Below are 14049 nucleotides of genomic sequence, written 5' to 3' on the forward strand. Positions count from 1 at the left end.
TTCCCTGCTTTTCTTCTTCTGTCCCTCCTCTTTGTCCTCCATTTTCTTTGTTCTCTATTTTTATGCAAAAGGAATAACTGAAGGAAAGTAAAACCCACAGGAGGTAATATAAAACATCACAGATATTTCCATCTTTCCCTTGATAGTTTGACAAAACCTTGAGGATAGAGCAGAAAGAGTGGTGAGAAGCTGGATCCCTGGGAAGGTGAAATGGGCCATTTCATCATTGTCCATTTCTTTTAAAGCAAGCTTTTAGACCTCATGACTACTTTCATTGACTAGCAGATCTATCATTGCTTTTTAGAGATTCTCTTCTTAGAAGGAAAAGTCACTAATTTATGGATCATCCACTTTCTCAGGCTGCTAGAGAGTTTGTAAATATTCCATAAACAGGAGACTTTCAAGCATTCAGTAATTCAGGGTGCTTTTAATTAAGTATTGACATTCTCCTATAAATAAGTAAAAGTTCTCTTATTTTTGTTCTTCAAAATGAAAATGTTTTTATAGTTTTTTTCTTTTTTTCCTTTTAATTCCACCCCCCACCCCTCACCCCCCACCCCTCACCCCCCACCTCCCACCCCCTTGACTGATGGATGTTACTGTCTCCTCTTAAGGACTGGAAGGTGGGAGATCTCCTCCCATGCACTCACGGTGCATTCCCCGGGCTTGGGGCACCCAGGGCGGGAACCCAAGACCTTCTGCGTGTAAAGCAGACGGCTAACCACTACTCTATGGAACTACCCCAGTTTTTTTTCTTATAGTGTGTGATCACTGTAGAAATTCAAACAATATACCAGTAAAGGCCTCTCTATTTTTACTATCTCATAAAAATAACCACTACAATAATCTAATTTATATTTGCCTTTTCTTTTTAATGTCGTTTTGTATTTAACGTTGATGAACACATGTATACACATTTTTCTGAAACCTTTTTTTTTTAAAATTTATAAAATGTTGTTTTCTTTGGTGATATATTTTTCAAATATTTCCTCTGAGGCTTATCATGTTCTTTTTGTTTTTGGTATCCTTTTGCAGACATATTTGCTTCTTACCTAGTCAACTATGTGAGTATTTTTTATTATAATATTGGACCTTAAGGTCCTTTTAGGCAAGGCTTCCTTTAATAGCCCCATATAAAAATTATCCCTTATTTTTCTTCTGTTACTTTTGTTTGTTTGCTTTAATGTTTAAATCTTTAATCCACCTGAAATTTGTTTTTGTGTTTCTTGCGAGGTAGGAATTTGTGTTTTCTGCAGTGTATAGCCAGTAGTTTAAAACAATTTATTCACTATCCTTTCCTCACTAATTTGAAATGCCACTTTTACCATAGACTAAATTATCCTCTATATATGTAAATTGGATTTTAGAGTTGATTTATACGCCTGTTTCTGAGCGATATCGCAATGATTTAATAACAGTAGCTCAAATTGCTTTAAATTTAACAAATTGGAGAGAATTAATATATTTAGAATATTGAGTCTTTTCATCCAGGAATGTAGGTTGTCTTTCTGGTCATTCTTTATTATATCTTCCTGTAAAAGCTCTATAAGTTTCTTCATAAAAGCTTGACAAAGTTTTAAATGTATTTTTTTCTCTGATATTTGCCTGCTTTTGTTAATGGAATTTATTCCCCATTGTGTTTTTAAACTGGCCATTTTTGGCATATAGAGAATCATTAGCTGTGTTTAATTTGTTTTGTATATAGCCCTTGCTCTATTATACTGTAACCTTCTTAAGGCCAGGAGTTCACAGAGCACATAGTGCTTTGCTCACTGTGAGCATGATGTAGGATACTATTGTTGAATATCGTACTAGGCTTTTCCATTATACTCTGCAGCCAAGTGGAGGATAACCTCAGGTAGCCATGATATTTGTGGAAACTGGGTAATGATTGAGGGTAGTGTAGTGGGAAGCCAAACAGACCTGGACTTAAAAGCTGACCTTGCCGCTTTCTAGTTGAGTAATCTTGCCATCTCTGAACCTCAGGTTCTTCTTTAGGCTAACTTCTGAACCTAATTCATAAAATGAACTAACATACATAAAGCATATTGTGACTGGCTCTCAGTAGGTGTTCCATAATGCATGGCTGTTAATATCGTTATGAGTCCATATTGTCATGTAACCCAGTATCTCCAATAAGATGCACATTTAAGAAAGCACAGCCTGGCCTATATGAGGTATCTCATTACAGATTTAGTGAACATATTTGAATCATCATTCAAGGTACATGTAACAGTAATTTTTAAAAATCTTTCCTTTTTGAGAAATGTGTTGTACATATTGGTTTCCTCTCTTTAACTTGTATAGTTCCTGAGAGTAGAGGCCAAGTATTACCAATATTTTTATATCCATCCTCTCACACAGTGATGGACACAATTTAGGTGGCTGCATTTTATTTTTATTTATCTTTTTCCTCAAGCAATTTTATTTATTTATTTTTTCTTATGGTGATATTAGTTAACAAAATCCAGTAAGTTTCAGGTATGCAATTTAACAGTAAGGCATATGTGTGTGTGTGTGTGTGTGTGTGTGTGTGTGTGTGTGTGTATAGCATTGTGCATTCACTGAGATGGTTGCATTTTATAGTATAAAGCACAACAATTTAACCATCCGCTTTCTATCTCCCTTTTCTTTTGTTGTTGCTAATGCAAAAGAAGTTGATTTCTCATCTTTGCTAGAAAGTGTAGACAAGTGTAAGGGAGGATATGTAGATGATAAACATCATTGCAGACCACTCAAGTATTACCATGATACTATAATTGGTTTTAAATCTAATTGCCATGTTAGGGCCAGCAGAGGGAGCACAGAGCACAGCTTTGAAGGAGAAAGCCAACTGCGGCGGTTTTGGTGAAGAATTTAAAAGGCCACTTAGCTTTTACAGAGGAAGGAAACAAAAGCTGAGAGGAAGGTCATACATTATTTTATTCTCATCTGCTTTGTTTGTTCTCTTTTGTAACTCATTCAGTCCCAGACAGGCCGATTCTCATCTTTTCTTTTGTCCCTTGTTCAGCAACTTTTCATGACATCTCTTTCCTCTAGCTAATTACATAGGAAGACCAAAAAATGCCACCACGTTCTCCAGGCTGGTTTCTCTTTTAGCTAGCTTAGTTATTTAACTCAGATTCAAGGGATGGACTTTGGTAAGGGTCCCAGAAAACATATGAAGAACCTAGGAGCCTTGATTTATCATGCTCACTGAATAAGGCTATTTGGGGAACTTAAATGGTAGGAGACAGGGCTGGGGTCAGGTTCTTCTCTGTGTGAGGAACTTAGAGGCAAATGAGAGCTAGACAGAAAGGATTGTAAGGAGTGGAGTTTCTAGATAGTAGGGGCAATGGCACTTCCTGCTGAATATCTGTATTTTATTGTTTTGTGTAGGATCTGTGGCGGGTACAGAACCACATATGACATGTCCCCAACCACATAGGAGCTACATGGACTGGTGTTTCTCAGTCTTTTTCTGTGCAATACTAGGATGTTAATAGGTATTATGTAAGAATAATATCTGTGATCAAATAAGTGTGTGGAAACTCTGAGTTAAAAAGATTGAACAGATTTCTCTACTATGGAAGTTTTTAGATGATATAGTCAGCTAATTAATGTGGTTAATTATCTTATAGAAGGGGATATGAAATGTAGGATTTCTCAAACTTATGTGGACCGACCCTTTTAAACAGATGGCATCTGTAGAATGAGTATCCTATGAATTACCTTTTGGAAAGTACAGAAATACACTTGTCTAACATTTAAGAAATTAGGCAATTACTCCATGAAATACAGCCATTGAGGCAGTTTCAGAAAGGCAGTATTTTCCTCAAAGGTTTTCCTTGGCTTTTCATTTCCATTCAGAGAGGTGTGGAGGCATGAGGAGTGGTAAGGAAGGAATATCAGAATCTCAAGTGGGGCTCTCTGATCTCTCATGTCCCTCACTGCCCACCCTTGACAAAGATTCTGATACCATTCTTACTACCTCATCCTCATCTTTGACGATCTCTTGAATTATGAGTCATTGCTGTTCTTGGGAGTGATTGCACTGCATCTTTCAGGTGTAATCCAAAATTCTTTGCCTGTTAAAGTTTTCTCTTGTCTTCTCCAACTCCAATGTCTCCCTGACTTTAACCTTCTTCTCCTCCCCACATTAATCACCACCATAGCCAGTAGTTTGCTCACTGATCTGAGGTCATATTGTGCCGAATCCAGACTGGAAGCTTTTGGCCATATAATCTTTCTCACATTTTCCTAATTCCTCTCTGTCCTTCAAAATCCAGTTTAAGTGTTACTTTCTTCAGAGGTCTCCAATAATCCACCAGCTTATACCACTTAATTAGTATTAGTTTCAGCCATTAATTGCATATAGCCAATTCTTTGTTAAAAAATCTGTTGGGTTTAAAAGTTTTAAGGTGATTGTTTGGAATGTAGAGCACATTTCTCCGTAGGAATGTAACTGAGTCAAGATGCATTTGAAATAGAAATAGTAGAAAATAATCTTTAGTAATTAAACAAAACAGTAACTAGTGATTAAACAAAACAGAGGATCAATAAGATTGAATTAGCTTACTCTCATTTATCTTGGTGCTGGTGTTTAAAGAAGAGACGATTTAATTAAAGGAGAATGAAGAGGTGTTGGGAATTAGTGGATATTCTGAATGAACTTTATGGGGCAATTTCACAGAAGACGCAGGCTCTTTGTTATGTCTTCATTACCTCACAGCTCCTAACTCTCATTTCCATGGTGTGTCGCTGGTGTCTGGCTACAAATGCTTTTGTAGTTAGCCATGGTTTTGATTATGCTAGAATGTCAGCAAAAAAGGACCTCCGAAACATTTTCCTTCCATAAGAGCAATGAAAAAAACTAGCAACATTTTTCAGAATTAACTTTTTCAGAACTCTAGAAATTAACCAAAGGCTTGCAGTAACTTGGGGACCATTTATTCGAGAAAAACGGCTGAATCTTAGTAAGAACAGTGAGTTCTGTGGCATTTTAACTTGCCCCAGTAACCCCCTCCTCACTTTCCAGCTATGCAATAGCCTTAAAAAATAATAGCCCATATTCCTAGGGTAGCTAAGCAACCACAATGGAGAGCAGAATGTATTTGAAATTCTTTCAAAGCCTCATTCTCATAGAAATGTTTTTATCTGACCTGGCTGGTGATTACCTGGAAGACTTCACTTACAGAGCTGACTCGGAGTTCAAGCAATGCTAAAAAACTTCTCCTTACACAGGGGCATTGTCAAAAACAATTATAGGCAAGCTTTTAACTTTGCAGATGCCTCAGGTGATGGATAACAGTTGGTGCAAACAATAGACTAACGATGAGCTTAAAAGGAATGGCTGGTGTAATGCAATGTCTCACAGGGGCTTTGGAAAGTTTCAGCATATTCTTGGTAATCTAAAAGGCCATGTACATGGATGAGCTGTGAGGATGCCTAGGAAAGACCTGAAAGGGCCCTAAGCTCTTACTTCTGGTTGACTTTGAGATTCTATATGCAAGCAGGAAGTGAAGGCTAAAGTGGAATTATAAAATGAGTTTCAAAGGCTTGCCTTAGTACCCACACGGAGCCACTCACAGAAAAGTCTGGGAGATTTATTGGCTCCAGGTAGTTAAGAGAAAATTTCTGTTCAGTCATTAGCTGACCAATAAGCTAACCAAGTAGAGACACCGAAATGACAAAAATGTAGACTTTACACAATTAGTTTATAAAAGTTATTAAATAAACAACTATAAGAAGTGGCAACAACAACCAACTCTATAAGTGAGGATGGGCAGCTCTGATTACCAGAGTTGTCACATTATATTATTTTAAAGGTCTAGTTATTAACACAATATTATGAGGCATACACAGAAGCAAGAAAATATACTCCATACAATGAAAAAAGCAATCAATAGAAATTGTTTCTAAGGAAACCCAGATGTTGGGCTTAAAAGACAAAGAATTGAAATCAGTTTTTAAAAATACTCCAAAGAGCTAAAGCAAACCATATTGAAAGAATTAATGTATGATAATGACATCTCACCAAATAGAGAATATTAATAAAGAGAAATAAATCATAAAAAGGAAATAAACAGAAAATTTAGAGGTTAAAGTATAAAAACAAATAAAAAATTACTATAATAGTTCAACAGCAGATTCGAACTGGGGGAAAAAGAATCAGGGAATTTGAAGATAATACATTGATATGATCTAGTCCAGGGAACAGAAAGAAAAAAGAATGAAGAAAAATGAACAGAGCTTTACAAACCAGTAGGACACCAACAAATGTACCAACATAAGCATAATGGAAGTTCAAAAGGAGAGGAGAATGAGAAATGGGCTGAAAAAATACATGAAGAAATAATGGCTAAAAACTTACAAATTCAGTGGAGAACATTCATCTACATATCTAAGAAGTTCAAAAAGATTCTACATAGGGTGAAGTAAGAGATCCACATCTAGATGCATCATAGTTAAATTGCTGAAAGCCAAAAGCAAAGCTAGAGTCTTGAAAATAGCAGGAGAGAAGAAACTCATCACATATATGGGAACCTCAATAGCATTAACAGTTGCTTTCTCATCAAAAGCCATGGAGGCCAGAAGACAGTTGGATGACATATTCAAAGTGCTGAAAGAAAAAAGAAAACTTGTCATCTAAGAATTCTATATATGGCAAGGAGAAATAAGACATGGCCAGAAAAATTAATTGTAAGAAAATCCAAATGTAAGAAAAACTAAATGAAAGAACACTATATAGTAACTCAAATATACATGAAGAAATACAGAACATTAATAAAGTAACCAAATATATAAATGTAAAAGGTAATACAAATGTAGCTTTTGTTTGTTATTCGTTTTTTCCCCTCATATCTAATTTAAAAGACAACTGATAAAAGCGATAACTATAAATCTATATTGATGAGCACATGATATATACAGATAAATATCATAAATTAATGATAACGGCATAGAGGAGTGGTGGAGAATGGAGCTATTTAGAGCAATTTTTAAAAATATACTATTGAAATTAAGTTGACATTAATCAGAACTAGATTATTATAACTTAAGATGTTAATGATAATCACCAGGAAAACAACTCAAATATATATAATAAAATAATTGACAAGGGAATTAAAGTGGTACACTAGAAAATATCTATTGAACACAAAAGTAGGTAGTGTTGAAGGATTTGTGGAACAGAAAAACATCAGATATGTAGAAAACAAATAGCAGAATGGCAGACATAAATCCTGCCTTATCGGTAATTAAATTAAATATAAATGGACTGTACACTCCAAATAAAAGGCACAGACTGGGAGGATGAATTGAAAAACATTAACTATATGCTCTCTGCAAGGAACTCACTTTAGATTAAAAGTCACAAATAATTTGAAAGTAAAAGGATGAAAAAAGATATACTATATAAATAGCAACCAAAGAGCTGGTGTAGCTATAATGATGTGAGACAAATAGACTAAGACAAAAATAATGTTACTAGAGACAAAGAGGACGTTTTATAATGACTAAAATGCTAGTTCATCAGGAAGACATAGTTATTAACATCTATCCACCTAACAATAGAGCCCCCTTATGTAAACTAAACACTAAGAGAATTGAAGGAAAAAATAGAAAGTAAAAAAAGTTGGGATTTTAATACCCCACTTTTAATAATAGAACAACTAGGAAAATCAACAAGGAAATAGAATTGTGTAACGCTCTACAGCAACTAGACTAATAGATAACTGTAGAAAACTCTACCCCAAAGTATCGGAATACATATTCTTAAGTGTGCATAGAACATCCTACAGGATAGACCATATATTGGGCCATAAAACAAACCTCAATAAGTTTAAAAGGATTGAAATAATTAGATAATATGTTTTCTAACCACAATTTAATACAATTAGAAATCACTAAAAGAAATTTTTGGAAATTCAAAATATGTGAAAAGTAGTATACTCCTAAAATATAGGTCAAATTTGATCAGTGGATCAAAGAAGAAATCATAAGAGAAATTCATTCATACTTAGACATGAATGAAAATGAAAATACAATGTGCCAAAATATAGGGTGCAGCTAAAACAGTCCTTAGAGTGAAATTTATAGGAATAAAAATCCTAAATACAAATTCTATAAACAAAGACAGAAGGCAATCCAGGGCATGTTCTCATGGTGAAAGCAGAGGAGCAAGAACAAATAAACTCAAGCAAGCAAGCTCTTTCCAAGTCTCTGCTTCTGTTAAATCTGCTAATATCCTACTGGTCAAAATAAATTACATGACTGAGCCCAGAGTCAAAGGGAGAGGCACAACAGCATCCCTATGGTGGGAGGGCTGTGGTTCCCTCACTGTATTATACTTTTCTGTAATGTTGCTTGTTTCTGCCTCTGTGTTTTTAAAGTAAGTATAGAATTATAAAAACCCAAGATAAAAGCAGGAAAACAGTGTGTCCTGCATTGTTCAACATCTGTGGTTATGAATTAATACTTAACATGAGTTCGTTCATATGTTAGCCGCTTTAACCATGCATTATAATCATTGGTGTCCATGAAGGAAATATTTATCTGTTGTTATACATTCTCTGATCAGCAGGGTCTTTCTGTTTAGATGCTGTTGTTTAAATGATATTGGAAAATGGTTCTTTAATATGACATATCTTCTGAGGTTGTCCATCTTTAAGTAGTAAGCCCTGCTGGGGCTCTATTAATTAGCTCAAGATTAATAAGCCTTCACTAACCTGTGAAGTTGGAGAACGGAATTGGAAAAAGCCTGAATGTTGTATCATATAAACTAATTTTTGTGTTGTCCACTTGGTGGTAGAATTGTTTTTAGAAAGCAGAGTGAAGAGTAATGAGCCTAGAGAACTACAATCTCAGGAATTGCTAGCCATGAGAAAAATGCAGTGTATGTTTTTAATGAGTATTCTAAGAAGCATCATTACTTTTATTAAAGTGTAAAAGATAATGTCATCCAGGATAGGTATGTTCATTTTATACACACACATATACACACGTGTGTGTGTGTGTATTTTGGCTAAGGAGGCTTGATAATTTTGTTTCCCAACACATCGGATGAAGCTGCTTGCTTACTGGTTAGAGGTCAGTGCTCAGAAATACTGATTTTAGGGCTTGCCTTAATTTGGGTAACCCTAAACACTATCCAGTCTTTCTTCCTGTTTTTTAATTTCGAAAATTCCTTTTGTAAAGCAACACTCCTCATACAATGTTGTTTAAATTCTTCCTACTTAATGTGAGGTCTGCTGATCAGCAACACTGCCATCACTTAGGAGCTTGTTAAAAATGCAGAATCTTGGCCCTTACCCTGGACCTACTGAATCAGACTGCAATTTAACAAGATCCCTGGATTTTTTGTTTGCCCCATGAGATGCAGTCTTCCCCGCTGGTAAAATGCAAGTAGTGGATGATGACATACAAAAGGAAGAGAAAGAGGGCAGGTATCAGAACAGACATCAGTCTATGGCCATGCTACCCTGAGCAAACCCAATCCTGTCTGATCTCGGAAGCTAAGCAGGGTTGGACCTGGTTAGTACTAGGATGGGAGACCACCTAGGAAGACCAGGTACTGTAGGTGGAAAAAATAAGAGATTGTAAACTGACAAGGTCCTTGCAATCTGTGAGGTCAACCAAGGGTTGCCTTGCTTAACTGGAATCATATAACAGAAATTCACAGATTTATTCTGAACCTTTAATTTCTTATTTGAAACCATCCTGGCTTTGGAGATTGTATGTGCGAAGCCACGTCAAGTTCTTTTAGATTCTAAAAAACAGAAAGCAGAACTATGTCAGTCATTTGCACACTCATCAAAATCATTAAAATTAAGGAGATTCTGGAGACGGGTGTTCTATTCTGGCCCAATCAGTAACTGACAGTGTGACATTTGGCAGATTGTTAAGCTTCTTTATCTGAAAAATGAGGTAGTTGGGCAGGTTTATCCTTTTCAGTTCTAAAAATGCTATGGTTTTAGGTACAGTAAACCCACGTAGCCCTTTCCCTATCTTTGTGCTGCGATCTGTTTGGAGTGGCTGGCGCTGGTGCACCCTTGGTTGTTATGTAGTTTAACTATCTTGTCAATGGATGGTTGTAGAGGAACTAAGTCTCAGGGACTGTTAGGAACTAAGTATTATCACTGTAGGTACCAGAATACTTGCATGTTGTGGACTCAACACATGTAAATACAGGCCTGAGATATAAGAAAGCTGAACTAAGTAGTGCAGGGAGTAGAAAGTACATAGGCTTTGGTGTGAAACAGTCTTGGGGTTGTATTCTAGTTTTGTATACTAGGCTATATGGGTATAAGTATATTACCTAAACAGGTGGTATCAGTTTCGTTTTTTAGCTAACAAATGGAATTAGTATAATACCATGTACCTCAAAGTGTAATTGTAAGGAATTAAGATATGAAATAAGATAATTTATGTAGAGTCTGGCAAATAGTAGATGCTCAATAGATAGATGTAAGTTTCCTCTTCAATTATGTATCCATACCAGGAATTACTTGTACATAGACCTTTACTTCTGGAAACCTCTATAATGTGATATGCTGAATGAACAGAGATACTATGTGCCTTAACAATGAATAATAATAAAAGAAAGATAGTTAACTCTTAATAATTCTAGGCGGGGAGGGAGAGGTTATATATCTGTCTAGGGTTCTTGCTAAAATCAAAGATGACTTTCTTCTTTGGGCCAGGGGTCTTTAAACATTTTTGCTTGCACGTTCTCTCTAAGGATTAAAAAAATATGATAAAACAAAAACAGCTAGGTACTCCACATATGTTTTAAAATTGACATTAAAATTTTTCATCATAAATTTAAATAGTTGCAAAGGTTACAGTTTTTAGTGTACTTTAACTATTACCATTTAAAAATAAAACTATTGTTTATCTATCTCAGATTTGGAATAATTAAAGTTGTAAGAAGCATGATGGGAAACTCCAATCTGCAAAGTTATTTTCTGTATTTTTCCCATTCTTGTCAGAGAGAAACAATTGGCAAGGATTTGCTTTTATTAGTGTCTCAATCTGTGCCCTGAGTGCTTATTTAGCTTCATTTTAAGGAAGAGAAGGTGAAAAGTTACATGTTTATTTCTGACAATTCAGCACTGCATCTTCAAATTAAAGGGTAATTCCCCCTCCTCCCCCTTACAAGTTAGCAACCTTTTTCTTAAAGGGTCAGATGGTAAATATTTTAGACTTTAAGGACTAAGCAGTCTCTGTAGCGCAGAGCAAAAGCAGCCATAGACAATATAGGAACAGGGTCATGTTCCAGTAATACTATTAACTACTCATTATCCACCTAACCCACCAGACACTCAGCCCTGGGAAACCAAGGATACACTTTCTATCCCAGAAATATTTGCCTAGGCTGGACTTTTGGAAGCTTACTTAGAGCTTGCTCTGGTGGTTTTGTAAGAACCCAATTTTCTCTATTAAATTCCTTTCTGCTGAAAATACCTTGAGTGGCTTCTGTTTTTTTTGCACTGAACCTTGACTGGTTTAGAATTAAAGGAGAAAGTTGAGTGCTATAGAATTTTTAAAGAAGAGCTTGTTTATTAATGTGTAAAAATGGATATCAAATTACTATAATATTCAGATTCAATTGTATACATTAAAAATATCAATATTTACAACATGCCAAAATTATATCCTTTGTGAGTATGTTTATAATGAAAAAACTTATAATGTAGGGAGGAGGCAAGAGAATTAAAAATATTAATCAAGCTACATTCAGAGACTGTAATATGCTGATCAGTCCTGCAGCCAGGCCAGGAGGACACCTTCAGGACAAAGGAAGGTCATGATGTTCTCGATTACTAACAACCCATTCACCACACCTGTGAAGGGGAACCAGGAACCATGGCTAAAACCATGGGGAACCTATGGATTAAAGGCTGGGAACTGCCAACAGGCCTTTCACTCTAATGTTCTTACCTTTTCATGTGATATACTCTTCCCCTTCCTCACTGTATGTTCATACCAAAGGAAACGGGTTAACAAAATCTTTTAAACAATAACTTACAGGAACTAAGGAATGTTATATAAACCTAATTCCCTGAACACTGGTCCACCACTACTCACTGTCTTTCCACGTCTCTCTTGGTCCCTCTCTCTCTCTCTCTCTCTCTCTGCCTCTATGAGGAAACCACTGTGGAGTGTTACCCTTTTTCTCATAAACTTTTCTTTTGACTCCAGCTGTGGGGTGTGTGTCAAATTTTTTCTACACTTTCTGCCAAAGGACCCTTTTCTCTTGGTGCTGGGCTTAGTCTCCCCCCCACCAACTTGGGGAAATTTGTCCTGTCCTGCATCATTTGATGCTTCACTTAAAACTACATAAAAAAATAAACAGTTTTCAAAGTTTTGTAGGTGTAATGCAAGCAAAGGAGTCTGGAATCTTGCTTTAGACTATACATCTTACCTCTAGAATGTCCTTTGAAACCGAGGCTTTGAACTATGTGGCTTCATTTAAAAAAAAAGTTTACCGACTTTAACAAATCATTTTCCTTAAGTGACAAAGCAACATGTATTCGTTATTTAAAACTTTCGAACAATACAGATGTGATGGTACCACCTTGAACTATACACTTCCTAGAGGTAACTGTCATTTACAGATTTTTATCTTTTGAGATCTTTCTCTGACACAGGAGCTGTAAGAGAAACTTACTAGCTACATTAGATGACCTCTTGAGGTGCCTCCTCGCATCTAAGATTTAAATACAAATTCAGTGCATTTCACTGGGCTCTTTTGAAAACCTAGCATAGCAGGCTCTACCTCTCTGGTACTTAATGAATCTTTGTTAATACTGACCTCTAATTTAAATGATTCAAATCCTTGACAAGGAGTTAAAAAGTAGATCATCTACGATGTGAGTCTAAAGTGCACATCTTTATGTGTAGCGAAGATCCTCTGTAAAGCTAGTGCTTTTTTCTTGTAATTAAAGATCACATTCACTTTTTAAAAAAGTGAATACTTATCTCACAGAAATAACAAATGTCTTTTTAGTCATTACCTTCTTGATCTTGCCAAATGAAATGGTTCTTCATCTATATCATTCCAGTGAAGATAATACTGATAATATCTGATATTTATCTTTGCTTTATATTTTACAAAGTACTTTGAGATGAATCTTATTTGATCCTAGTGAAGCAGACTTAGTAATGGTTATGCCTATCTTAGAGATGAGTAAATGGAGGCTAAGAGAGGTTCACTGATTTACTCGAGGTCACACAGTTAGTGTTAGAGCTTGAACTAAAACATTTTGACTTCAGTGTTCTTTACCCTACCTACACACAAAACATTGCCTAGAAATTGCCTTTATTAAATGATAAGATGGTAAGGTGGCTTAGGAAGGCAATTTTGGGATGGCTGGCATATATTTCTGTAATTTTCGCTTATTGCTGCACAACTTACTCATCTTGGGAGCTAAGTGACAATTTAGCACTGTTAATATAACTTGATGAATTTTTTGTGGCCTGATGAGGGTGCTCTTATTCAATGCATGGTTTGAAACCTGATGTTAAATCTATATCATAACTTCACATATTGCTCAAATAAATGAGTGTGGATGTGATTATGTTTATCTTGGACCAAATAGAGTATTTCAGTTCAGTTTCACCTACTTTTTTTTTTTTAACCTATACAAATAACCAGAATCTTGTCTTTTTCTTTTACTCTGAATATGTAACACTATAGATTTAAAATGATAAAGAACCTTTCAGAGATCAGATTGATTTAACTGATTCTGGAGGGAAGTGTGTAGGGGAAATGAGACTGTATTAATCCAGATGTCAGCAACAGGTGAAACTCCTTTAAGGAGTCCTCCTGATCCTCATCCCCCAACTCATTTCTACCTGTTCAGGCATCACATAAATAGGGCTCCCTTGTGTGCACCCTCGGTTTTACTGAAAACTAATTGACATACAAGTTTAAGGCATATAGCATCAAGGTTTGATTTACATATAGTAGTTCTATTTTTAATTTTTTGAGGATCCTCCATATTGTTTTTCATAGCATGCCTTCAGTTTTCAGATGAGCTTGCCTATACTTTTGGCTAACACCAA

The 14049-nt window shown here is 35.7% G+C and overlaps 1 pseudogene; it reads left to right on the top strand.

Annotated features, from left to right (window-relative positions):
- Nucleotides 1-9443: 9443 nt before the first annotated feature.
- LOC118608904 lies at nucleotides 9444-9562 on the top strand (annotated as a pseudogene).
- The last annotated feature ends 4487 nt before the right edge of the window (nucleotides 9563-14049 follow it).

Source organism: Rousettus aegyptiacus, unplaced genomic scaffold (assembly GCF_014176215.1).
Source record: "Rousettus aegyptiacus isolate mRouAeg1 unplaced genomic scaffold, mRouAeg1.p scaffold_m13_p_10, whole genome shotgun sequence".
NCBI classification, from domain to species: Eukaryota; Metazoa; Chordata; class Mammalia; order Chiroptera; family Pteropodidae; genus Rousettus; species Rousettus aegyptiacus.